The 27,772-nt window shown below is 35.1% G+C and overlaps 1 long non-coding RNA gene and 1 pseudogene across 1 annotated transcript; one reads left to right on the top strand and one right to left on the bottom strand.

The window, feature by feature from the left end:
• Positions 1 to 705: 705 nt before the first annotated feature.
• LOC123784392 (growth hormone-inducible transmembrane protein pseudogene) lies at positions 706 to 12,307 on the bottom strand (annotated as a pseudogene).
• Positions 12,308 to 16,954: 4,647 nt separating this feature from the next.
• LOC123784348 (uncharacterized) lies at positions 16,955 to 27,432 on the top strand. The gene is made up of 3 exons (XR_006777433.2): positions 16,955 to 17,090; positions 26,761 to 26,830; positions 27,029 to 27,432. It is a non-coding gene; the product is annotated as an uncharacterized LOC123784348 (long non-coding RNA).
• The last annotated feature ends 340 nt before the right edge of the window (positions 27,433 to 27,772 follow it).

Here is a 27,772-nt window from a genome sequence, read left to right as displayed (position 1 = left end):
GCAACTATTTTCATGCTTTGAGTATTTTGTCCTGACAAGAGTTTTAAGGATATTTTGTTCTAGAAGATTCAAAAGTAAAACTTACACACCAGTACGCACGCTCATGCGTGCGTGCGCGCGCACACACACACACACACACACACTATATATGTGTGTGTTATATATTGGGAATTCTCTGTATGATTAACATTCTGGGACTGTCCTAATAGTGTCAAACAATGAGAAGCCAAACATGATCACATCTATGTTGTAAAGATAGCACAGAGAAGGAATTGTGGGAGAATGAATCACTGTTTTCTTTGTTTTATGCTCAATGCTTTTGATAAGTTCGGCAGATGATTATAAAAATAGAAGTGACCTGTTTGTTTCCAAATAGCCAGAACCTTCATACTGGCTCACCAACAATTACACAAGTGCTAAGTATTCAAAGAAAGACTGCTGGTAACCTCTACTTCTCTCTGGTCCCTTTACCAAACCTTTACTTCACTTATGACATTACTTGTTAATATTTTGCATTTCAAAAATACACAGGTAAATACAAGTTTGCTAATTTTCATTTAACCAAATAAATTTTAAAATAGATAAAACAGTTAAATTCTCACAACACTAACCTTAGTTTTCATTCATTAAAGCATTTTTCAATTACTCAAATATGAAAATTGGAAATGTATGTGTTTATTTGGAAAAGTCAAAAGTTGAGTCACTTCACTTTTTCCTGTTGCTTCCAGTTGCTAGAATACTGGCAACTCATATAAATATATTCAGTGTGTCCGTGTAGATTCCCAGCACTGAATTGATGGGATCATATTTTTGAACTTATATATTGGTACTATTTCTGCACACTTGATTACATATATTATTTAGAAGGAACATACTGAAAAGGACTAATCCACCATAAATTGCCACAGACTACAGAGTGGCACCAGCCACAGTGGGTGGTAGGTGGAAGAAACATAGATCCTAGTGACGTTATAAGGATGAGACCCAGGCCCACTCCCAGGGATGGTCCCATGTTCAGAAATTTCCCCGAGTGCACACATGGCCAAAGTGGAGGGGCCTCTTCCAAGGCCCACTGTGTACTATGAAGCTCTGATGAGAAGAGCTCTCCCCACCCAAATCGTGAGAGGAGCCATTATGGCACCCCGTCACACTAGAGTGGAATAACTAAGCAAGTTGCTTAGGGTCTTGGGCTCTGGTCATATAATATTGATTGTACCAGCATTCCACCTCCAATATGGCTTCAAAGGTTGCACCAGTTGTCACCCAAGAGCCTCTGATCATGTTCATGAGAAGAGTTCTGTTTACTTCCAGGGTGGACAAAGCTGTAAAACCAATACTTCCTGCTAAGTACGTATGCATAGAATGATTTATATTCTTAACATACCGAGGCCAAATTACAGCCTTTTCAATGGTTACAATATTATTATATATTCCTAAGCCATAGTAGCACAATGCTCCAAGACCAAGCAGGCCGTCCAGCAATAAGCCATCTTCTCGTCTGATCAAATTTAAATATTTTTCTATCGATGGTTCCAATACTGCCTCCTTGGGTTCTTGGCCAGCTTTTCCACACCAGATACCAGTTCTCTGCTGGGTGTTAAGCATATTCCCTGCTGGATGTTAAGAGCCATTGATTCTTTGTGATGAAATTCTTCACAGCAGAGGAGACCTTGGTGAAAGCTGAATAGAAAACTCTGGAAGGTAGTGTCCAGAAACATACAAGTCTTGGCAGTCAGGATAGTGGGTTTACCAAGTAGATTGAAATGGTCAGTCCCTGGTCACTTCAACCATGCAGTTACCCTTCTGGACTGGTGAAATACAGATGTCACACCTCCCTAACCCTTTGTCCACTCCTTACTTCAAATTTTCTTAAGCTGCTAAAATTTAGAGTCTGTTTATTACTTCAGCCTAGCTTATTCTGAATAATATAGTATTCCTATTTGGTACATTTCTCTTTTACTATTGGCAGCATGTCTTATATAAGTAGTTACAAGTTAGCAATACTATCATTAGGGATGGATAAAAACAATTTATAATATGCAAAAGTAACTCCTCTGGTGCTTAAGGTATTTTCAAAAGAAAAGACACTCATTGTAAAATAAACATAAATATTTTCAGAGTATTATTTTTGCCAATATTTTGATCTATGTTGATAGATTTCTTAGTATTATAAATTTCTTATTGAAAAATGATTTGTAAAGGGGAAAAATAGGTTGTAATAAACGTGGCATTGTCAAATATGACAATTTTAAAAAATCGTTCAATAATATTGAATTGATTTTGAAGAAGGTCATGTGAATACTACAAACAGACTGCTGTGGGCTAAATTATGTCTTCTGAAATTCATATCCTGAAGTCCCCATGGTGGGATTAGTGCCCTTGTAAAGGAGGAAATGACACCAGAGCTGTCACTGCCACGTAGGGACCTAGCAGGAAGTTGGTCACCCACAACCAAGGAAGAGGGCCCTCTCCAGGAATTTCATCTGCTGGCAGCTTAATCTGAGACTCTCAAACTCTAAACCTGTGAGAAATAAATGTCTGTTGTTAAGCCTTCTGGTCTAAGGTATTTTGTTATAGCAGTTTGAGTAGACTAAAACATAGGTCTAACATTTTCTTTCTGTGATGTTTTATTTCTCTAAAATCTTGGTCAGGATATTGTAATTATTTAATATTACAATTTATCCGGAGGTGAAGTGTTAGAAAACTAAGCTAGAAAAGGAGCACATCATATAATTTATATAAAGTATTGTAGACCCTAAATAGAGCAAAATCTTTTCAGGTTCTAGAAAAAATGTGATTCACGTAATTTGTGTGTATGTGCTCGTTCAGAGTCAGGACATTATAACAGGTAGGTTGTAGTGGTACGAAAGGAACAGAGACCTATTTAGAAATTATGCTTTGAAATCATTAGTTAACATATCTTTTATTCTATTACTGTTGGGTATAAACAAAAGCTTTAAAATATCCTTGCCATTCATAGAGGTATATACCCTAGTAAAGCAATGATTTTCCAGTGTATCATCAATCATAAAAAAAAAATTTATTATGAGAGGAAAAAAAAGTCTACTCTTTCCAGGAGTGATAGTTATGTCCTTTTGGTTCTATTGTCAATAAAACTCCTAGCACTAATGGAGAGCGAGTGTAGAGATTCTGCAGAGACCTGTGGAATTGTACCATACTGATATGGGAAGCTTTTGAAATAAGGCATAGGAAGGACTGAAGGCTCATGCCATGTTAACAGGTTATTTTGTGAAATTATTTGCTGAATAAAGTCCATAATTATAAAGAATATGTAGAAGTGTGTGATAAAGTAGCTAACTTTGGTGTATATAATAACCAGAAGTATTTAGCCTGTCTACTGTCCTGTGATTTATGTTTTCTCAATGAGAGAATAGAGAAAGGGAAGGGGAAAAGACATCGCCTCAAACATAATATTTTCTCAAAATAATTTTTAAATGAATGTGTAGTGAATCCAATTTTCAGCATGATGGGTTTGCAGTTCATGATACATCTAGATGGAGTATTTAGCTCTCTGCTTTTAAACTGGCTATTTGAGATTTGAGTAATTAGTTTGGAAACTAAATGGAGGAAATTCCAGCTATGTAACACCCATTATTTGTTGATTCAGTTTTACTTTTAGCATGGTGTGGCATAACTTTTGTGTATGTGTTTTTTTTCACCCTAAGCTTGTTCCTCAAATTTGCAGGGCTAGTTGCTGATTGAATCTGAGAATGTGAGTTTTATTGGTCCTATGATGTAAATACCCTATGCAATACCCCCAGGTTACCAGACAAATTCTAAAATAATAGTACTGTCTCCCACTACCACATTTGGCCTTTGAGGTGAATATTTTTTTCATAAGAATTAGACACGAGACAGTTTTTCTCTTTGTATAGCTTTCATCTTTTTCTTATTTCTCAGAACTCCTTTAAGTTAGTTGACACATGTAGATTTATTGACGAAGAGGAGAAAGAGAAAGTGCATAGATTTTCTTTAATTATGAATTATAAATATTTTTTTATTCCAAAATTTCCTGAGGATAAAAATTATATTTTCTCATATGAAAGTGTAACAGTTGTGAATTTATTATCTTTGTATTGTTTCAGAATATGTCATAGGTCACATAAGAAAAACACAACCCTGGTGTGGTCATCACCACTCACTAAACAAAATGTTCATATTTCTTTCTTCAGGTATTATATTAACAACTCTGGAGGCAATAAGTGGTCATTTTCTTTCTTTCTTTAATTAAAGATTTACTTATTTGATAGAGAGAGAGTGAGTGGAGAGAGGAGCAGAGGGAGAGAATCTTCAAGGAGGCTCCCCACTAAGCGTGGAGCCTGATGTAGGGCTTGATCTTATGACCCTGAGATCATGACCTGAGCCAAAAGAGTTGGCCTTAACAAACTGAGCCATCCCAGAGCCCCCTAATCAATCTTTGAACAGGTGAAAAAATATTTTCATTAATTGTTTTGTTAAACTTTTACCTCTTTTTCCTAGAATTATTTAGCAGGATGCTGCTATGCCTCTCTGATCTTATGTACATATGACATATGTCAATATGTCTGATAAAAAACAACTCTCAATGTATGTTATCTGTTTTCCCTACGGTCTCTGGCAGTTTGTTATTTCATACTACATTTGTAAGCTTCAAAATATAGAAATAGCAAAACCATACCTGATATTATTTATATATATGCTTTAAAATTTCACAAAAATTAAAATGAAGCTAATGTGTGGAAGGCCTTAATGAAAACATGCCCTTAAAGATGTCATGGGAATTAGGAAGAAAAAGAGCCAATGGAGGATGGAATTACAAAAATAATTTTTCTTTTTTAAATGAATTGATTAAAGGAGACTAAATGTTTGATATTTTTGTAGAAGGTATGATAATGTTTGCCTGTGAACATTATTTAAACATTAATGTAACATGGACAATATATTCAATTAAATAGTTATCCTTTTGGAAATATATTGCTTTTGTCATTTTTCAATACTAAGAGGGAGAAAAAAGTGAAATATATCTCATTAGGTCATCAGATTTGTAGATGTCTTCTTCTATAATGGCCAATTATAAAATACAAATACATATAATAATATTTTGTTGTTGTTTAGAGAGAGAGAGTGCAAATGCAGGGGTGGGGCAGATGGAAGGAGAGAGAGAATCTCAAGCAGGTGCCATACTCAGCACAGAGTGTGATGTGGGGCTTGATCTCACAACCCTGAGATCATGACCTGAACCTAAACCAAGAGTCAAATGCTTAACAGACTGAGCCATCCAGGCACCCCAATGAGTTTTTTTTTTTTTTAACGTAATAGTTGCATTACTCTTACTGTGTTGTGCAATGCAGTTTTACCTGTGTTTAGAGTACATGACAAGGAAATTAGTCTTAAGATATTTACTTTGCTTAGATATATCTTCTGCCTCTAACTACTTTATATTACAATGGAACAAATATGCCTCATGCTGTTTGTTACAGTTTGAAGGTAAGTAGTGAGACAGCTCTATGTTTCTAAAGTGATAGAATTTCCATGTAGCCCCTGCAATTCAGAGTGAGGGTCTCACTCTTAGAAATATAAGAGTCAGTACATGTACAAATTAGAGGGCTCTGGGGCTTATCTGGCTAAAGTCATAATGAACGAATATGTAAAACTTCATGCTTTTAAAATTTATGATAAAAATCAGAACAGAGATCAGAGTTCACTAGTCAATATACTTGAAAGGCAAATCACATACAAACCAAAAGATAGTTAGAAAGTTGGTGGTAGGAATAGAATCAGAGGAAGATGAGTTGGTCAGATGATTTTAATAGCTAGTGTTAAGGAGATATGGAATGGTCACTAGTATCAGACGAATCCTTTCATGGTCTGGGACATTCTTTTCCAAAGTTCTGTGAAGAATATGTATCTTGGTGGAGGTCAGTGGAGGAGAGATTATTGTTGTGAGCCAGGTAGTCTTTCTCCTCAATTTTAGAACAATAAGAAATCTGTCTGGACTTTAAATCACCCTTAGGTGGGGAGAACCCAAGGATTCTAATATGGATTGAATATTTTCTCAAAATAATCTGTGTAAGACACAATGGAAATGTGACTGCTTATGTCTTAAATTTGAGAATGGTAGCTCAAGAGTTGGTAAAATTCAGTTTTAGGGAGAAAGAGCTTAGATTTTTACTCATCTGCAATTTAGTGATGTAACACTCACGTTCCAGTAGATACAGAATCCCAGACAACCAGTGGTCATATTTTTGTCCTCATTTTATCCCATCTCACAACAACATTTGATATAACTCACCAGTTCCTTTCTTAAAATCATTCTTTATTTGTGAGATCATCAACTTTTTCTGTAAAGGGCCAGATAATAAATATTTTAGGCTTTGCCTAAAATACAGTCTCTGTTACAGCTGTTCAACTTTGTTCTTATAGCATGAAAACCGTTCTTAGCTTAGGGGCTGTGCAAAAACAAGCAGGGTGTAGGTTTGGAGGCAGGAAGTGGAAAAAGGGTCAGATTTGACTCACAGGCTGTAGTTTTGCTAACCCCTGTTCTTTGGGAGTTTACATCATACATCCACAATTTTCCTTCTACTTTTTTGTTCATTTCTTTTCAGTCCCTTTGGTGGCTATTCCTTCTCTACTCCATTTCTCATTGTGATCAACACTCTTCCCTCTAGTTAAAAATCTCTCTCTGGGTGATCATATTCATTCCTAAAGCTTTTGATTTTATTTTATCTTATTTCATTACACTTTTTTGGGAAAATTTTTGTAGAGAAAGTAAATTAGTCATATTCTAAGCTTATAACCATTTATCGTTATTAATTTGTACAAGGAACTGCTTTTTATTATTCATTTCTTTCTTTTCATTGTGTTTCTGTACTCCACCCACCCCCCTTTTTATTGTGGTAAAAAGACACAGAACATAAAATTTACCATTGTGACCATTTCTTTTAAAAGATTTATTTATTTTAGAGAGAGAGCACGTGCACACATGTGCGAGTGATGGGAGGGGCAGAGGGAGAGAGAGAGAGACCCCCCACCTCCCAGCAGACTCCCCGCTGAGCACAGAGCCTGCCCTGCTGCTGGATGCAGGGCTGCATCCCATTACACTGAGATCATGACCTGAGCCATAACAAACAGCTGCTCAACCAACTGAGCCACCCAGGCACCCCCCAAAATTGTGACCATTTTTTAAGTGTACAGTTCAGTAGTGTTAAATATATCCACATGGTTGTGTAACAGATCTCCAGGACTTTCATTTGCAAATTTGAAACCTGATACCCATTAGATTATAACTTCCCTATCCCCCTCTCCCCAGCTCCTGGCAACTACCATTCTACTTTTTTTTTTTTCTATGAATTTGACTACTTTTGGTACCTTATATAAGTAGAATCATACAGTTTCTGTGTTTTGTGACTGGCTTATTTCACTTAGCATAATATCTTCAAGGCTTACCTATATTGTAGCACGTGACAGGATTTTCTTCCTTTTAAAGGCTGAATAATATCCCATCACATGTGTGTACTCTATTTTGTTTGTCCATTCATCCATTGGTGGACATTCGGATTCCTTTTTCTTCTTGGTTATTTTTAATAGTGCTGCTGTGAACATAGTTATGCAAATACCTCTTTGATACCCTAATTTAATTTTTTTGAATATATACCCAAAGTGGGATTGCTGGTTTATATGGTAGTTTTGTTTTTACTTTTTGTTAAATCTCCATACTATTTTGTATAGCAGTTGCACTATTTTACAATCCCATCAATAGCACAAAGGGTTCCAACTTCTCCATGTCTTCAACACTTGATATTTTCCCTATCTACCTGTCTATCTAGTAGCCAACCTAATAGGTGTGAGGTGTTATCTCATTGTGGTTTTGATTTGCATATCTGTAATTATTAGTGATATTGAACAACTTTTCGCGTGCTTGTTGGCCATTTGTGTATCATCTTTGGAGAAGCATCCTATCCCATTTTTAAACTGGGTTATTTGATTTTTTGTTGTTGTTGAGTTGTAGGACTAATTTCTATATTATGGCTATCTGTTAACTCCTTATCAGATATATGATTTCCAAATAATTTCTCCCATTCCATAGATCGCTTTTTCATTCTGTTGGTAGTGTCCTCTGCTGTATAAATTTTTAAGTTACATATAGTCTCATTTGTCTATTTTTGCTTTTGTTGCTTGTATTTTTGGTGTCATATCCAAGAAATCATTGCCAAATCCAATGTCATGAAGTTTTTCTTTTTTTCTTTTTTTTTTCTTTTAGGAGTTATAGTTTTAGGTCTTACATTTAGGTCTTTAATCCATTTTGAGTTAATTTTTATATATAGTATGAAGTTTCGACTTCATTCTTCTGCATGTGTATATTCAGTTTTCCCAATACCATTTGTTGACTGTCCTTTCCCTATTGAGTGGTCTTGAAATCTTTGTTGAAGATCATTCGATTACATACACAAGTGTTTATTTCTGGGCTCTTTATTTGATTCCAGTGGATTGTCTTAATGCCAGTACCATACTGTTTGATTACAGTGTTTTAAAGGCATTCATTTTCACAAGTTTCATATATATTCTGACAATGCTTTTATCCTGAAAAAATTTTCAGTTTATAAATTTTCATAAATGGTACTGTACTATAATCTCATTCAGTTTTTACTGTATTCATTCAGTCTATAATTTTAAGATCTCTCTGTGTTGCTGAATGTGTTGCTTCTACCTGCTGCATGATGTTCTCAAGTATACATCTGCCATAATTTAGAGGTTTCCTTAGGAATAAACAATTTATCTCTAATTTCCTATTGATGCAAACAATTTCTAGGTGAAAATCTTTGTATATGTCCTCTTAATAGACTTGTACAACAATTTTTATTATATATTTAGCTAAGAATGGGATCATTATATCATCAGTTCAAAAATAAAAAAAATCAGTTCAAAAACATAATTAATTTAAAAAAATCCAGATTGCTTTTGACAATAATTGTCATTTTATAGTCCCACCTGTTGTGCATAAAAATTCCCATCTTATCATATCCTTGAAGACACTTGGTATTATCAAGGTATTAATTAGGTTTCTAATCGTAGCCGTTTTGATAGATATGAAGTGGCATGTTAATGTTGTTTTAATTTTCATTTTTATGATTATTAGTGATTTGGAGCATCTTGTAATATGCTTGGACATCTCCTCTTATGAATTGCCTATTTATATCCCTTGTCTATAATTTCTATTGGGTTTTCTATCATTTTTGTTTGGTTTTCAGGAGCTCTTGGTATATTTCAGCTATTAACCCATTGTCAGTTAAAGATATTACAAATATTTTCCCCAGTCTATAATCTATGTATATAGCTTTGTCTATAATGGCCTTTTTTGAATAGAACATTTAAATTTCAATACAGTCAAATCATACTTTCTTTATCATTTGTGCTTCTTGAAGTCTTTCTTCAGCCATAGATCACAAAGGTGTTTTACTACATTTTCACATATTGGATATATTTACCTTTTACATGTAGCTCAGTAATTCTGAATTTTTGTTTGTTCATAGTATAAGGCATGAGTTCAGTTTTATTTTCTCCTTAGAGTATACCAGCTCTCCTGAAGTTATTTACATAAAAATGTATTCTATTCTTGCTTTGTGGTTTACTTTTACCATGTATCAATTTCTTATACATACATAGTTTGATTTCTGACCTCTATATTCTATTTCAGTGGTCTATCTGTTCTACAACATCGTATTATTTTAATTGCTTTGGATTTCAGTTTTATCAATATATGTTAAAATCTGTCCTTCTTATTTTAGTTTTTCAAAGATGATTAAACATTTTGCTTGATCATTATTTTTTATTTCAGCATAATTTTTCCAAATTCCCCTAAAATTCTTCTGAGATTCCATATGGAATTTTATTAAATTTAATTTATGGAGTATTGAATTCCTTACAATTTATTAAGATCATTTATAAACATATATATTTCTCCATTTACCAATGTCATATTTTCTATCTTTTATTTAAAATTCTTCTATAATGATCTTATGTGTTCTATGATAGGTTACTTCTTAGATTCTTTACAAATTTGTTGTTGTAAGAGTAGATTGCTATTTTTTCCTCTACATTTTCTATGTTTATTGGGGACATAAGGGGGTGTTCTAGATAGATGATCTTGTCCTGTGAAAAGAATGACAGTTTTACAGATTCCTTGCCAATCTTTATAGCATCTATGCATTTTTCTTTCTTATAGGATTATTTGAGTACTAGGTCTGCCATTTACCAGTTTTATCAGTTCAGGTATAACCAGCCCCCCCTCCCAAAAAAAACAAAAACCACAAAATGATTTGAAAATTAATATAAAAAATTATTAATAGGGGATTGGAATGACAGGAGACTGACTACTGAGGAGTAAAATACTATAAAGAGCAGAGGAATACCAGGTATAGGAAGCAGCCACCATCCATAAGGATAAGAAAGAATACCCAAGGAAGGAAAAAAATCTAGAAGACCCCTCCTAGCTCAGGACTGAGATCCAAACTTAATTGGAGTGAGTGCAGCCATGGCTTACTGGTCAGCAGAGATGTTGGCTGAGGCTGCAGGGCCATCCAAAGTTGTTCTGGATGGACTCCAGGGGAAGCCATCCATAGGGAATTACCATGTTGGCAGTGTTTACTGGGAAGCCATTCTGTAGGGTGCTGGGGAAAGCTGCCCTGGGGATATACTACATCTTAGAACTCTCTGTGAAGCTGCTCCGTGGGTCTGCCTGGCAAAGCCTTTAATGGGGAAGCTGTTGGTTCATAACCCTCTTGCGGGCCTTCCCTGGCATTATCTGAAACTGGCCCCTCTACCGCTGGGCAAGGAGAGACTGAAGAAAGAGGCAGGTCACTCCAGGTTGGCAGGTGGCAGTTTTGATAAGAAAAGGGAACTTATATATGAGACTTGTCTTGAGTGGCAGCAAGATGAATGGCTCCCTAAAACTGCCTCCCAAATCTTAAAAGCTTATAAAGAGGCCTTAACTGGGTTCAGTCATATATGTCATGCAGATGTTCTCAATACCACATAATTATGTATCCTTGGAGCAGCCTCTGGGAGTAGGAAAGGCAAGTAGAACTCCTATGCCAACAACAGAAAGGGGGATGAGGAGCCTCTGATTGCCCAGGTCCAGCTCAAGAGTCAACTGGCGGTCACTTATTTTCAACAACCTTCCCCAACAGAAGCACTGGGTTAGCAGCATTCTGCTGTGCAGCCACCCAAGAGGATGCTGGAGTAGCTGTTCACAGCAGCTGTCATACTGGTGAGTCTTCACTAACAAGCCCCCAAAGAAGAAGCTGTTCATAGGGAATTGCCATGTGCTGTTGCCCGGTGGGTGCTGTTGGAACCGTGTGCTGTAGAAGCCACACATGCTGCAGGAGTCTGGTACCGCAGAAGTTGTGCGGAATACTCTCCAGGAGCCTGTTTAGAGGAGCAGATCAGAACCGGGAAAAGAAACCCCTCCCCTCCAGTGTGTCATCAGCACCGCTTACTGAAAAAGCTTAATATGATACAGCCTGCAAAGAAGACATATATACAGGTGCTGTGGGTGGAATTGTGCTTTCCCAAATTCATCTTTTGACAATTTAACCCCTAGTCCCTTGGAATTGATTGTATTTGAAGATAGAGTCTTTAAGCAAGTCTTTAAGGTTAAATGAGGTCATTAGGGTGGGCCCTAACCCACCATTTCTGGTGTTCTTATGAGAAGAGGAGGTTAGGATAAAGGCACGTGCAAAAGGAAGATGTGAAGGCAAAAGGAGACAATGACCACCTACAAGCCAAGGAGAGAGGCCTCAGAATGAAACCAGCTCTGCTGACACTTGATTTCAGACTTCTAGCCTCCAGAATTATGAGAAAATAATTTTCTATTGTTTAAGCAACCCAGTTTGTGGTATTTGTTATGGCAGCCCTAGCAAACTAATACACAAGGCCTATTTCTGTTACTGAATAGCAGGCAGTGAAGACCGAATGTGTAGCTGAGACATTACAAATTGATAACTTACACATAAGGTTTATAAGCTTAGAAAGTTAAAAACATTCTCTGAACCTATTTTCTTATCTTAAAGATGGAATCCTTGCCAAAATTGAAAGCTTTTTTTCACTCTTAAGAGTTACTTCCATTTTCTCCCTCTCAGTCACCTAGAGTACTTTCTTATTCATAGACTTTCAGGTAGACCCCAACCTTTGGAATCAGGAAAACTTGTTCATTTTGGCACTGATTGGCTCTGTGACCTCAGCTAAGTACTTAACTCTGTGAACCTCACTTTCTTTCTACAGAAAATAAAGGTTATAAAACTTACCGCATCATGGTGTTGTAAGGATGAAATGAGAGAATATATAGCTCTAAAACACTCAGCTCTGTGCTTGGTGCACAATTAGTGCTGGTTAAATTGCAGGCTATTGTTATCTTTGTCACTCTGATGTCGAACAGAATGACTCTTAATAATCTGTGAAACGTGTATTTGTTGCTGAACAAACTGAACTGAATAGATTTTCAGTGGGAGAATTGTAGACATAGCAACGGACAGTGTATGTGCATGTTGGGGGGGGGGCAGTATGTTTAGATAGAGTAAGTATCTACCTAGTACCTTGAAGATCATAAAAATGTCTGTGATTACCTGTAGTGAGTTAGGTGTGGATGGCTGGCCACACAGGAACACATTGCATCCTAGTGTTACAGGGGATAATAGATCTCACTGAATACATGGGAAAGAAAACAACAAAAAACGCCAAACAAAGAGCAAACCTCCTGAAACAAAGCAGAAATTATTTAAATATGTCACCCCCAAAGAGTGAAAATTCAGAGAAAATAGTTATTTTAAATCTCTGAGAAAGGAACTAGACCAAAAAATGGGAAACCCATCAAGCCTTAACTTTTTTTCAGAGTGTCCCTAATTAAATTATGACAGCAAAATCCAACAGGTACAAAACAAATCTAATTTTAATAGTTATCAACCTCTTAGCTTTTGTTTTGGGACAACTTTAATAAGGGCTCCCCCACTGTTTCATATTTAGAATCTTTCTCTTATTAAGATAACACGGCAGGAATCAATAAGTTTATTTTAAGTCTTACATCTAAAACAAGGTCATGCAAGGTCTTATGTCTTCAATAAACTGATTGTTTCAAGCTGAACTTGTGTATTAGTGCTGAGGCGTGAACAAACATAGGACTTTTCAACACCAGCGCAGGAAAAGAAACACACAATTAGATGTTGAGATTTCTAATGCTAAGTGAACAGAACTGATATTTTTAAAATAAAAATGTGGCTGCTAATTTTTGCTTTCAAGGTATAGACAGTCACACACGTAATTACAAGATTTACTGCCTAATATCCTCTTAACCACTGAAAGTGATTCTGTTTATGTTAGGAAAAAGAAGCCAAGTAGAAAGGTCATTATGTTGTGTCTGCAGTTCTCACTCCTAATATGTGAGTCTCATTTATAAGTAGAGGAAAAAATCAATAACCCTTTTAAGTTGCCTTGGATTCCAAGTGGAAAATGCTTTAACCCACTGCACTGTGGTGACTTAGAGCCACTGTGAGATATTATGCAATGTTGTTTCACCAAGGATCCCAGCTCACTTCAATAGCTCTTAATTGCATTGTTGAGTCTGTCTTGGCTGGTGAAGCAAGTGAATGCTGTCACTGCTTCCTGAAAGTTTAACTCTTTTATTCATCAGTTGTTCTTTATCATCTTCTTGAAAGTTACTTTTGCTTTTATAGAAGTTACCTGGAAGATTAAAGTCGTTACAGAAACACAGTTCCAGCAGCCCAGGAATGAAAACCTTCAGGATCTTAATTTAATTATGCCCAACTAATATTGGCTAAGCACCAACTGTGTGTAAGGTCTTACATATGAGGTGGAACAGCTGACAAGAAATGAGTAAGGCAGTTCCTGTTTCCAACAAGCTTTAATTAACAATGGAGAATGAGTTAAGAATATAAATATCTACAATTCGAAGTTCTATATAAATGCCATATGAGAAGAGGAAAAAGCTTTGTCTGTAGTTCAAAGGTTCAGAGGAGCTCTGTCCTACACACATCAAGTTACAGGGAAGTAAAGGCTTTAGTGAAGGATAGATGAAAATTCGAAAAGAAGCAGCAGGGAGATTGCCATGTAGGGGCAAGACAATTGATAAGTAAAAGTGAAGGCAGAATAAAGACCAGACCTTTCCCAAGTTATAGCCCAGGTAATAGAAACTGATGAATTTGGAAAATAGGTGGAGTCTAGGTTGTGAAGGATTTTAAATATGCTGCTTTCTTAAGAAAATTACTAACATGATCCAGGCAAAAGGCCAGAAGGAAGATTGCTCTGATAGTAGAGGAAGACTACTCTGGTCAATAAGTATTGGAAAGGGAGAACAAGACAGTAAAAATAGATTAGATTAGATATCAGATGCTTTTGAAGTCTATAATATGTTGATTAATTAAAGTATAACTAGTCTCCGGGACAAGTTCTGAATTTATGCCCCCAAAACATGAGTTCTAATGCCACCTTCCACGAAATGTGTGAGTTTAGTAAGAGTGAGGAAATACCTGCATACATATGTACCAACTACATGCCAGACACTGTTCTGGATACTCTCTATGTTTCATCTGTAATATCCACAGCAATTATTTAGATAGGCATCAATAACTTCATTGTACAGATAAGGAACTAAGGCAGAGAGTGCAGGTAACTTGCCAAATGTCAGAGAATGGTTAAATAGTAGGGTTGAGATTGAGCCAAGTATTTCTGACTAAACCCAGTGCTCATCCAACTCTAGGCTTAACTCTACATCTCTTTGCATATTTCTCAATATCTTAGCTTCTTTATTAATAAATTAGGGTACCTGTATGTTGCATATCAAGGAATAACCCCACAAAATTCCTAAGTATGAACATGTGAATGATCTTCTGGGCAGGTGTAGTATAAGCACACTTAAAATACTTCATTAATGTAACATATTTTATATACCTTACTTTAATCTCTGTTGGTGAAAGATTAGGTGACCCTGAGTTGATTTGCTTCCCCATTTGTTTGTTTTCCATATGCTTTGACAGACAGGAGAGGGAGGTAAGGGTGAGTGTTTCCAGGTAGTTCTAGTAGAAAATTTGATGCACACTATGGAGCAATGTGTTAAATATATACACACCAATAAAAATGTATTTTTTAAATGTAGTGTTCACAAAAAAAATTAAAAGAATACTATGTACAACAAAATATAATTTATATAAATTAAAAATATGTGTGTACAAGAAAGGAGCATTTTGAAGGAACACATACCAACAAAACCATGTTAAACCCATTAGAATGTTTGCCTGTGGTAGAGGGGAAAGGGCCTGGGCTATAGGACTATAATGGAATGATAAATACAGCAAGTGTGGGTTTGTGTGGGCCAATGCTGATAATGTACCATGAAATGAGTGCTATGATTAGTCAACCTTCTGCACCAGAGTCCTTTCAAAATTAGTAGAAGAATGGACTTCTGATGAACTTTCAAAGAGAGGGGAATCTAAACTTGAGTCAAAGAAATTATCCTGCATCAAAAAGTGGAAAGTATTTTAAAAGGTAGTCTCTGATGACACAGGGTTAAATAAGAAACAGCAGCATGGAGATTAAGAATGTAAAGCTATTTCTGGGCAGTCTCCACAGACACTTACTTTTTTCTGAACAATCTGCTTTCTAACTTTGACTTCACTCCTTGGAAGCAGTGGGGTTCAGGAAGAGAGCAGGGACTTTGGAATCAAGAATTGTTGGGTTTAAATTGCAGAGTTCGTAACTTCTTCTTAAAGACCAAATCATGCTACTCAATCTCTTAAAATTTGAGCATATCCATACATAAAATAGCCACTTTACTGTGTTGATGTGAGAAATAAATGAGTAAAATACTTAACTGTCTAGCACAGGGCTAGGTTCAAGGTAAGCATGCTTTCAGTGGTAGTTCCTATATGCTTCATCTTTCCCAGACATTGCTACTTATGGCATTCATTCACAAAATCCTGAATGAGACACTACTGTGGTTTATGCACTGGATATACAAAAATGGAAGAGACATAACTATGCTTTCAACATATTTGTAGTCTACTAGTGGAAAAAACAGAGTTAAACCAAAAATTATATTACAGGTTGAGAAATACAATGATGAAGGCATATATGGGTGGTAGAGGGACAGACAGAAAGGGACTAAGAATCAGATAACATTTCTTGGAAGAGAAGATAACTCAAGTGCTATGAAGTAGATTTAGTAAGAGATAGTAAGGATGCAAAATTCCAGAAGAAACCTTTTGTGTGAAGAAAATCTCTAAACTCTAGTTCATGGCCATTTCAGTTCATTAGAACTGGTAAATGAGTATTTTAGTTGGTCTTCCATTATAAGATTTTATTTTCTAGTAAATTAATTTGTAGTTCCTGAATACTTAACTGTGTGATAAAATTGCCTACCAGACTCCTCAAACTGACCCATTTCTCACTTTTCCTTTGTATGTTACTTATTTCACTATGCTTTGCTAAGAAACTCAGTGGGACAGTTGGAGCTAATCTTGTTTTTCATAACTTTAAGACCTTTTTTTAGAGACTTGAAAACCCTGGGAACTATTTTTCTAAACTCTGATTTAATCCATATATATTTGCTCAGTGTTTGTGTTTCATGCTTCTTTTTGTTAAGTGAATATTATTTTAAATGTACACTTATACATTTGTGTATATTTACACACACACACAGACACACAGGCGCGCTCATGGTTGCGTGCATCTTTTTCCTTAAAAGGAGACAATAAGAAAGGCTGTGTTAGCAGAGGGCGCTATAAACCCAATATGTGATAGTGATGTCAAAAATTTTTCCTTTACAACTTCTACTGAAATGGCAAGACTTTCCTGAAACAACATTTAGTGTTTGTTTTTAAAACAAACCCATGGGTTTACTTTGTAAAAACTCCTGAATGTTTTTTTTATTCACCCCATATCCTTTTCAGGGTTGCTCCATGCCAAAGGAAATATGATTAAGGCAGCTCAGGAAGAGTTTTGGTCGGCAGTAAAATACAATGGATATATCTTGTTGGGAATTCAAAAAGAAGGATGGGAAAATCTGCATGGACATCCTTGGGGGAGTAAGTTATAACTCATAAACTCTTGTCAAATGATAACCCAGACTTTTAAAAATATGTTTACCCTCAGATTGATAACAGTAACTTAAATTTAGCTCCAAAGCTTCTGTTAAAAAAAAATACTAAGTCCTAAAATTTTTATAAAGCCTAGTGGCAATACTAAAGCTGATATTGACAAAATACTTAAATAGATCTATTCCGTGTGTGGTCACTTTTGTGGTTTAGATAGTTTAAGATGTAGTTTACTCTGGAAATTTTTCTTTCCTTGCCTTAAATATTGACTGAGTTTGAAATAAAAGATGTTTGTGATGAAACCTATGAGAAAGGAGTTCTATTGAAAGTTGCCCCTCCATCCCCAGACTGAAGAATACATCAGGGTTTAGAACTTGCTTTGATGTCAGTAGAAATGCCACATTCTGCAGAGAGAGATGTGGGCATAAAGTGAACATGGTTAGGAGAGGAGAGCTTCTGAAGTTTTAAGGTGTACAAAAGACATAGAATAAATATCTTCCCCAAAATATATTCAAAACCTAGTTATTTACATTGATTCACATATTTCACCTTCTCTTTGGAAACCTAACAACTAGTAGTTCTGAATTTCCCTATATGTTCAATGTGAATGTATAGAGTGCCACATCCAGGTTGCGTTCTGCAGATATCTGTTTCAATAGCTCAATTGATATGAACCAGTCAATTGTATTAACTGAGTGAAATACAATAAAAAAGGCAGTTAATGGAGAAGTGGAACAGATTAATTTGAAAAGTCTCTGTTGCAGTTTGAATATATTCTTGTCTCCTAAAACTAGGTTTGTAAGAGAAAGCAGTTGCTATTTGCAAGTTTTTGTGGCTTTGCAAGAAAATAAATATTAATGATATTGGCTACCTCAAGTAAAGAACATTAAGAATACCTCTCTCTGTGTATGTGTATTTGTTTCAGGCAAACTGTAAAGTTCACACATTCTCTGTAATGTCTGGATGACCTTGTTAATGCCTAGCAATATTTCAAAGAATGTTGGGTGACATGCTTTTACCTTGCTTTGTAAGTGCCTTCTTCATGTGCGCCAAAGTTCAACTTTGGTCTCGGTGACTGGCCACAAATATTTCATCAGCCTTGGGTTCAACTTCAGTATTTGTGAGACCAAATAGTAAATGCTTAATACCATGTCATTTTTGCATCGCCAATTAATTTGCTTACAGAGGTTATCATCACATTCAATTAATTTCAGGAACATAAGCAGGTATATCATTTGAATTTATTTTTGAAATCTGAATATGCATTTTAGATGGATAGAACATTCTACATATCAGTTGGAGTAGAAAATACCCTTAAATGTTTTCTGTTGAAAATCCATTAATCATTGAAAAGTATAGCTATTATTTCAAAGTTAAAATACATCACTAATTGATGATGCTTGAAGTGATTGAGAAGTTCAAGTAAGTAAAGTAAGGGAAGAGCATTTATAGCATTAAACTACTTTAATAATATTTTTGATTTGAAACTGCTTACAATTAGGACATTAATTAGGACATGACTTTTTGAAGAAAAAGTTCTTAATTTTTCACATCTTGTGAAAATGAATTAAAAACAGAATATCCAACCAAAACATAGTTGGTTCTCGCTAATTAAACCTCAAAACAATAGATTCTAAACAAATAGTTTAAGAAGCTAATTCCTTCTAGATCTGAATATATGGAGGCTAAGCATTCAATCAAGAGTTTGAATTCAACAGCAGAATGAAATAATGACTAATTCCTTGCTTCTCCTTTACTCATTGCTTAGGCATTTCTGAGTCTTTCACAGTTAACATTGCACTGAGTGTGGTTGAAAATAGATTTTCAGAATGGAAAAGCTTTATAGACAGTGTCATGAATTTTGACACTGATGGTATAGCAAGTATGAAGATTTATGTGTGTTTTCATACTCATTAATTATATGTTCACAGAATAATTGTTACCTACCATAATATAACCAGACCTTAAGCCAAAGACAAGCTGTATAACATACTAGGGGTACAGATGGTCCCCAACTTACTGTGGTTCAACTTACAATATTTTGACTTTATAGTGATGCAAAAGCAATATGCATTCAATAGAAATTGTACTTTGAGTTTTAAATTTTAATGTTTTCCAAGCTAGCAATACATAGGATGACTCTGTCATGATGCTGGCTCCCAGTCAGCCACATGATCATGAGGGTAAACAACAATCTAAATTCATACAACTATTCTGTTTTTCGCTTTCAGTACAGTATTCAATAAAATACATGAGATGTCAAATAGTTTATCATAAAATAGGCTTTGTGTTAGATGATTTTGCCTGTCTATAGGCTGTTGTAAATGTTCTGAGCACATTAAGTAGTCTAGGCTAAGCTCTGATGTTCAGAAGATAAGTTTATTAAATACATTTTCAACTTACGATGTTTTCAACTTACAATAGGTTTATCAGGTTTACCCAGCTTACAGTAGGTTTAACCCCATTGTAAGTTGAGAAAGATCTTTCTCAATGACTTTTCAGATGTTCTTTACCTATTACAAATATGTGCCAACAAATTGGATAACCTAGAAGAAATGGATAAATTCCTAGAAACATACAGTTTTGTTAGACTGAATCATGAAGAAAGAGAAAATCTGAACAGACGAATTAGTAGTGGAAGATGGAATCAGTAATCAAAACCTCTCAACCAACAAAAGTCCAGGACCAGGCAGTTTCACTGGTGAATTCTACCAAGCATTTGAAGAAGAATTAATACCAATCCTTCTCAAACTCTTCCAAAAAGTAGAAGAGAGAACACTTCCAAACTTATTTTACAAGGCCAGCATTACCCTGATACCAAACCCAGACAAGGATACCAGAATAAAAGGAAATTGCAGGTCAATATTCCTGATGAACATAGATGCAAAAATTTTCAACAAAATATTAGCAAACTGAATTAAAAAATACATTAAAAGGATCACACACCATAAGCAAGTGATTTTTATCCCAGGGATGCAAGATAGTTAAATATCTGCATATCAATCAATGTGGTACACCACATTAACAAAATGAAGGATAAAAATTATATGATCACTTCAATAGTTGCAGAAAAAACGGTTGACAACATCCATTTGTGATAAAAACTTTCAACCAAGTGGGTATGGAGGGAATGTACCTCAATATAATAAAGGCCACTTGTGACAAGCTCACAGCTAACATCATACTCTGTGGTGAAAAGCTAAAAGCTTTTCTTTTAAAATAAAAAACAAAGTAAGAATGCCCACTCTCACCACTTTTAATTAATATAGAATTGGAAGTCTTAGTCACAGCAATTAGGAAAGAAAAATAATTAAAATCATTTAAATTGGAAAAGAAATAAATTTTTGACTATATGAGATGACATATTATATATAGAAAACCCTAAATACTCTGCCCAAAAAATGTTACAACCAATAAATAATTCAGTAAAGTTGCAGATACAAAATCAGTACACAGAAATATGTTGCATTTCTATACACTAATAATGAACTATCAGGAAATAAATGAAAAAAATTCCATTTACAATTACATCAAAAAATACCTAGGAATAAATTTATTTATTTATTTATTTTTAAAGATTTTATTTATTTATCTGACAGAAACAGCCAGCGAGAGAGGGAACACAGGCAGAGGGAGTGGGAGAGGAAAGAGCAGGCTCCCAGCGGAGGAGCCTGATATGGGGCTCAATCCCAGGACTCTGGGATCATGCCCTGAGCCGAAGGCAGATGTTTAATGACTGAGCCACCCAGGTGCCCCTAGGAATAAATTTAACCAAGGACGTGAAAGACCTTACACTGAAACTGTTAAGATGTTGATGAAAGAAATTAAGTAAGACATAAATAAATGGAAAGATATTTCATACTCATGTATTGGAAGAATCACTTGTTAAAATCTCCCTTCTACTCAAAGCAACTTACAGATTCAGTGCAATACCTATCAAAATTCCAATGATATTTTTTATAGAAATAGAACAAACAATCCGAAAATTTGTATGGACCCACAAAAGGCCCCAATAGCCAAATCAATCGTGAGAAAGAACAAGACTGGAGGCACGACACGCCTTGATTTCATACTGTATTACAAAAGGATATTGATCAAAACAAGATGGCATTGTCATAAAAATAGACATATAGGTCAATGGAACAGACCTATATGGTAAATTATATTTACCAGAAGTAACACACTATATGTTTATTTCATTTATAACGAAGTAGGCAAGAATATGCAATGGGGAAAGGACAGTCTCTTCAATAAGTGATGTTGGAAAAACTGGGTAGTCACATGCAAAAGAATGAAACTGGACTATCTTATACTATTTGTGAAAATTAACTAAAAATGGATTAAAGATTTGAATGTAATACCTGAAACTATAAAACTCCTGGAAGAAAACACAACTGACAAACTCCTTGACATCTGTCTTGTTGATGGGTTTTTGGATCTGACTAAAAAGCAAAGGTAGCAAAAGCAAAAATAAATAAGTGAAACCATATCAAACTAAAAAGCTTCTGCATAGTAAGGAAAACCATCAACAAAATAAAAAGGTGACCTACAAATGGGAGAAAATATTTGCAAATCATGTATCTGATAATGAATATCCAAAGTACATAAAGTACTCCTACAACACACCTGCAAAAAAAAAATCTGATTAAGAAATGGGCAGAGGATCTGAATAGATATTTTCCCAAAGAAGACATACAAATAGCCAGCAGGTGCATGAAAAGATGCTCAGTATCTCTAAACATCAGGGACATGCAAATCTAAACTACAATGAGCTATCACCTCATACCTGTTAGAATGGCTATTATCAAAAAAATAAGAGATAACAAATGCTGGTAAGGATGTAGAGTAAAGGGAACCCTCGTGCACTGTTGGTGTGAATATAAATTGGTGCAGCCACTGAGGAAAGCAGTTTGGAAGTTCCTCAAAAAATTAAAAAAAGAATTATCATATGATCCAGGAATTCCACTTCTGGGCATTTATCTGAAGAAAATGAAAACACTAACTTGAAAAGAATGTGTGCATCCCCATGTTTATTGCAGCATTATTTATAATAGCCAAGATACAGAAACAACCTAAGGGTCCATTGATGAATGAATGGGTGAAGAAAAGGTGGTATATGTTTGTAAGATAGAATATTACTCAGTCATAAAAAAGAATGAAATCTTGCCATTTGCAGCAACACGAGTGGATGTTGAGGGCATCATGCTGAGTGAAATAGGTCAGACAAAGACAATATCATTTGGTATCACTTATATATGAAAAAAAAAGTAGGCTCATAGATAGTGAAAGCAGATTGGTGGTCGCGAGAGGTGGGAGATGGGGATTGGGTGAAATGGGTGAAGGGAATCAGAAGGCACAAACTTTCTGTTTAAAATAAATGTCATGGGGGGGGCGTCTGGGTGGCTCAGTCATTAAGCGTCTGCCTTCGGCTCAGGGCGTGATCCCAGCGTAATGGGATCGAGCCCCACATCAGCTTCCTCCGCTGGGAGCCTGCTTCTTCCTCTCCCACTCCCCCTGCTTGTGTTCCCTCTCTCGCTGGCTGTTTCTCTCTCTGTCAGATAAATAAATAAAATCTTTAAAAAAAAAATAAATGTCATGGGGGTAGAATATATAGCACTGTGACTATGGTTAATAAACTATTGCATATTTGAAAGTTGCTAAAGGAGCAGATCTTAAAAGTTCCCATCACAAGAAAAAGAAAAAATTCTGTAATTATATATGGTGATAAATGTTGGCTAGACTTACTGTGTGATCATTTCACAATATATACAAATATCAAATAATTATGTTGTAACCCTGAAAAGAATACATGGTTGTATGTGAATTATATCTCAGTGAATTTTTTTTTTAAATCCTGCTTGAATGAAAAAAAACTTACACTATACATTGCAGTTAAGATTATCAACATAGCAACGCATAACTAATAGTTGTTCAGAGTTCAATGGCTATAACTTGCTTGTGAAGTGACAGAACTGTCAGTGTTTCTTACATGTTACCTGCAGTAAGGATCCACTTATTAGTCCTTTGAGGACTGATGCAAAAATTGGTGTATAGGTAAGGAAAGCAGAGCTACAGAGAGAAATTCTAAGATGATTTTGTTACCTTGAAATCCAGTTACACTGTTCCAGGCCACATTTCCAGATCCAAGATTTAAGAGCAGGACTTTCTCAAGGATCTTAGGAGGCTGCATGTTCATTTAAAAAGCATTAGAAATAAAAATGTGAGATCCAGAATTTTTTTTGAAATTTTCTTTTTTAACAGCTTTATTGAGATTCAATTCATTTATCATGTCATTCACCCACTTAAAGTGTACACTTCAGTGGCTTCCAGTGTAGTAGCTGAATTGTGCAACAATTGCCACAGTCGATTTTAGATCATTTTCATTACCCCAGCAAGAAACCCTGCACCCCTTAGCTGTCATTCTCCAACCCTCCAACCTTGCCCCTGGATCCAGGCAACCCCTAATCTAGTCTTGGTCTTTATAGATTTGCCACTCTGGACATTTCATATGAATAGAGTCATATAATAAGTGGCCTTTTATAACTGACTTCATTTTAGCATAATGTTTTCAAGGTTTGTTTATGTTGAAGCATGAATCAATACTTCATTTTTTAAAAATAAGAAATAATATTCCATTGTATGGGTATAACACATTTTGTTTATCCATTATCAGTTGGAAGATATTTAGTCATTTCCACTCTTGGTCCATTATGCTTAATGATGCTATGAATATTTGTTTACAAGTTTTTGTGTGGACATATTTTCATTTTTCTTGGGTTTATACCTAGAAGCAGAATTGCTGGTCATATGGGAATTCTTCATTAATGTTTTGAGAAGCTGCCAAAATATTTTCTGAAGTGGCTGCCATTTTGTTTCCACCAGCAATGTAGGAGAATTCTGATTTCCTCACATCTTACAAGTATTCACTGTCTGTCCTTTTTTATTTTAGCCATCCTTGTAGATGTAAAGTGGCGGCTCATTGTGGTTTTTATTTACATTTCAATAGTGATAAATGATGTTGAGCATCTTTTGATGTGTTTATTGGGTATTTGTATTCATTCTTGGGAGAATTATCTACCCAAATCCTTTGCCCATTATTCTAATTAGGTCATTTGTCTCAATATTATTGAATTGCAAGTGTTTTTTCCATATTCTGGGTACAAGTTCCTTAGCATACATATGATTTACAAATATTTTCTCACATTTCGTGGAGTGTCTTTTACTTTATTGATGATGTCTTTGACATCAATAATATTGTATTATAATTATCAAACTTCCTAAGAGACTCAATCTTAATTATTCCAACCACTAAAAAGAGATGATAATTATGTGAGGTGATAGAGGTGCTAATTATCACTGCAATGGCAGTCATACTACAATATATAAATGCAACAAATAAACATGTTGTACAACTTTAATTTACACAATGTTCTATATCAAATATATTTCAATAAATAATAAATTTAAAAATTAAGAAAATTAAAAGATGTTTTTTGAGGCACATGCATTTTTAATTTTGATGTTGCTTATACTTCTGAAGTCATATATAAGAAACTGTTGCATAATAGAAGGTAACAAAGATTTATTTCTATGTTCTTTTCTTAGAGTTTTATGGTTTTATCTCTTATATTATGTATAATCCATATTGAGTTTATTTTTGTGTGTGGTGTGAGATATTCTAACTTTTCTATGTGGATACCCAGTTATCCCAGCATCAGTAATTGAAAATATCCTTTCGTCATTAAATCATTGTGGTACCTATGTCAAAAATCAGTTGACAACAAATGTAAATTGTTAAACCTAACAAAATGGGTTTATTTCTGGATTCTTAATCCTATTCCTTTTATATATTTTATGTATATTATGTATCTTGTATATATATTGATATAGGAAAAACCTTAGGGTTCAAAGCTGATGGCCAAGAATTCTTGAGATGTCTTCAGTACAAAAAGGTAGCTTTATTAAAGCAAGGGGACAGGACCAGTGGGCAGAAAGAGCTGCACTGGGATCTTGAGGAGTGGCCCATTATATACTTTCAAGTTGGGAGGGGGTTAGGGATAACATAAGTCTCTAAGGAATTTTGGAAGCAAGGTTACCGAGACCTTAAGGGGGCTAGCTATTGTTGGGAAAAGGTCAATTATTACTGTCTAATAAATCCTTAGTCATGAAACCCTTCAGATATATATCTGTGGGTCAAATGCTTGGGGGATGATTGCCAACACGTAACTAGGGGGGTAAAGGTAAAGGAAGTTTCCAAAGGAATTTTTATATGTTAAAGTGGACTTACAGGGTCCTGGGGGTTGGGCTAAGATTGCCTTTTGCCCTCAGCAAAGTATTAACATCGAGGCAGGTGAGTCTCTAGAGGAATGTCACTGTGCCTATTTCAAGGACTTCTCAATAAGCTGTAAATAGTAGGGAATTTAATAATTTTTCTTCTGCTTTTATTTCCCACATTATATATATTATAGATACACACACACACACATATATATATATTATATATTTATGCCCATACCACACTGTGTTGCTTATTGTAATTTTGTAGTAACTTCAAACCAGAAAGAATGAGTGCTCCAACTTTTTTTTTTTTAAGGTTGTTTTACCTATTCTTTGAGGACTGTTGCATTTCCATCTGAATTTGAGGATTAGCCTCTCAGTTTCTGTAAAAAAGCAATTGGGATTTTGATAGGTATTGTGTTGAATATGTAGATCAGTTTGAGGAATATGGTCGTCTTAACACTATCAAATCTTCCAATTTATGAACATGATGTCTTCCCATTTATTTAGATCTTTTACTTCAACAGTATGTTATGGTTTTCAGTGTACAAGTCTTGTACTTCTTTAGTAAAAGTTATTCCTAAGTACTTTGTTCTTTTTGATGCTATTGTTAATGGAATTGTTTTCTTAATTTCATGTCTTGAGTATTCATTGCTAGTGTATTAGGAATGCAATTGCTGTTTGTATATTGATCCTGAAACTTATCTGAACTCATTTATTAGTTCTACCAGCATTCCTGTGTGTGTATGTGTGTGTGTGTGGGTGCGCGTGCATGTTTGTAAATTCCTTAGGATTTTCTTTTTTTTTCATACAAGGTCATATCATCAGTAAATAGAGATAGTTTTACTTCTTTCCTTTCAATTTGAATATCTTTTTATTAGTTTTAATTACCTAATTTCCTGTATTTTTCTTTCATGGTTTTTGGTCAGTTGTTTGCCCTGAATTGGTATGCTGCTTCAGGCAGCTGTGATGTTACATAATTGCCCAAACTTTCCTTCCCTTTCTCTCTTTCTCTTTCTCTTTCTCTTTCTCTTTCTCTTTCTCTTTCTCTTTCTCTTTCTCCTTCTCTTTCTCCTTCTCTTTCTCTCTTTCTCTTTTCTTTCTTTCTTTCTTTCTTTCTTTCTTTCTTTCTTTCTTTCTTTCTTTCTTCTTTCTTTCTGGTTTTTTGTTTTGTTTTGTTTTTAAAGAAATGCTCTGGAGAAAGTGCTTTTCACACTGAGGGGGCTCTTAGTCCAGTCAAATGAAGAGAAGGCATGTGAATGGGACTTTTCAGGAAATTACCTGATAGGTCAAACACTGACAGTTCTCTGATGATGCAGCTTTGGGGGAGACTCCACACTCATTCTGCACCTACCCCATTGAGTGTTAATCTGTTTTTTCACAGCTACCATGTTTGAGAGGCTTGCTGCTTTCTAAGGTTATCATGGAACTGGGGAAAGGAGACTGGGAGTAGGGTAAGTGAAAGTGCCACAGAACTCACCACTGTTCTTACCAAGATTCAGCTTTTTTTCTTGATAAATGCTCTTTGTATTATTGTAAGCATTTGGTGAATTTCTAGATTTCTGAAAAAGTTGATTTTGACAATTCATCCAGTGTTTTTATTGCTTATTTAAAGGAATCAGATTTTGAAGTTCTTTACTCTGCCATTACAGAGTTGCTTGTCTTTGAGGGCTGTTATTTTAAACCTGCTTCTGAAAATAATCAGAAGGCATCCTCAGTATTGCAGAAAGCTTTACTTTGTGGGATCGCTTCAGTGACATTGCATCACCACGATCAATCAAATGCTTGAGTCCAGAAACGAAAAATAAGTGCTTGTTATTTCATATGAAAAGAAAGTAATGCTGAATAACCTGGGTGACTTCATCATCAGCAGTAACATATATAGTAACAGAGTGAGCCAAAAACTGTCTTGTTTTTTCAGTGACCTCGGTTGAAAGTGAACATATGTTCAGCTTCATAATGCACATTACTGTGCCTACAGGAGCAATCTAACTCTTCAGTATGTCGAAAAATAATTGTTCTTGCATGTCAGAATTCAGAACTGTGACTAGTAAAATTTTAGTAATAAAATTATAATATCTGATTTTAATAAAATTTCTGATTTTTTTTTTTTTTTTTTTTTTTACTCTGGAGGTTTATCCTATGTTGTTATTTGACTTTGGCTTTATCTTCAATCAAATATTGACTTTATTGCTTGCTCACTAGGCATTTTTCCAAGTTATTTTTCATTATATTATACCTTAACTTTCTAAGAATAACTACCAAATAGTATAACCCAGTAATTGGTGTTCTATAGATTTTACAGATTTAGGTACTTGTTTTATATAATGGCTAAGACAATGGAAAGTATTCCCATGTGACAACATGCACCTTGTGAGAAGAGCTATATGGAAGGG

This window comes from Ursus americanus, chromosome 4 (assembly GCF_024610735.1).
Source record: "Ursus americanus isolate L20-20 chromosome 4, mUrsAme1.1.p, whole genome shotgun sequence".
Classification (NCBI taxonomy): domain Eukaryota; kingdom Metazoa; phylum Chordata; class Mammalia; order Carnivora; family Ursidae; genus Ursus; species Ursus americanus.
This window is presented reverse-complemented; position numbering and strand designations above follow the sequence as displayed.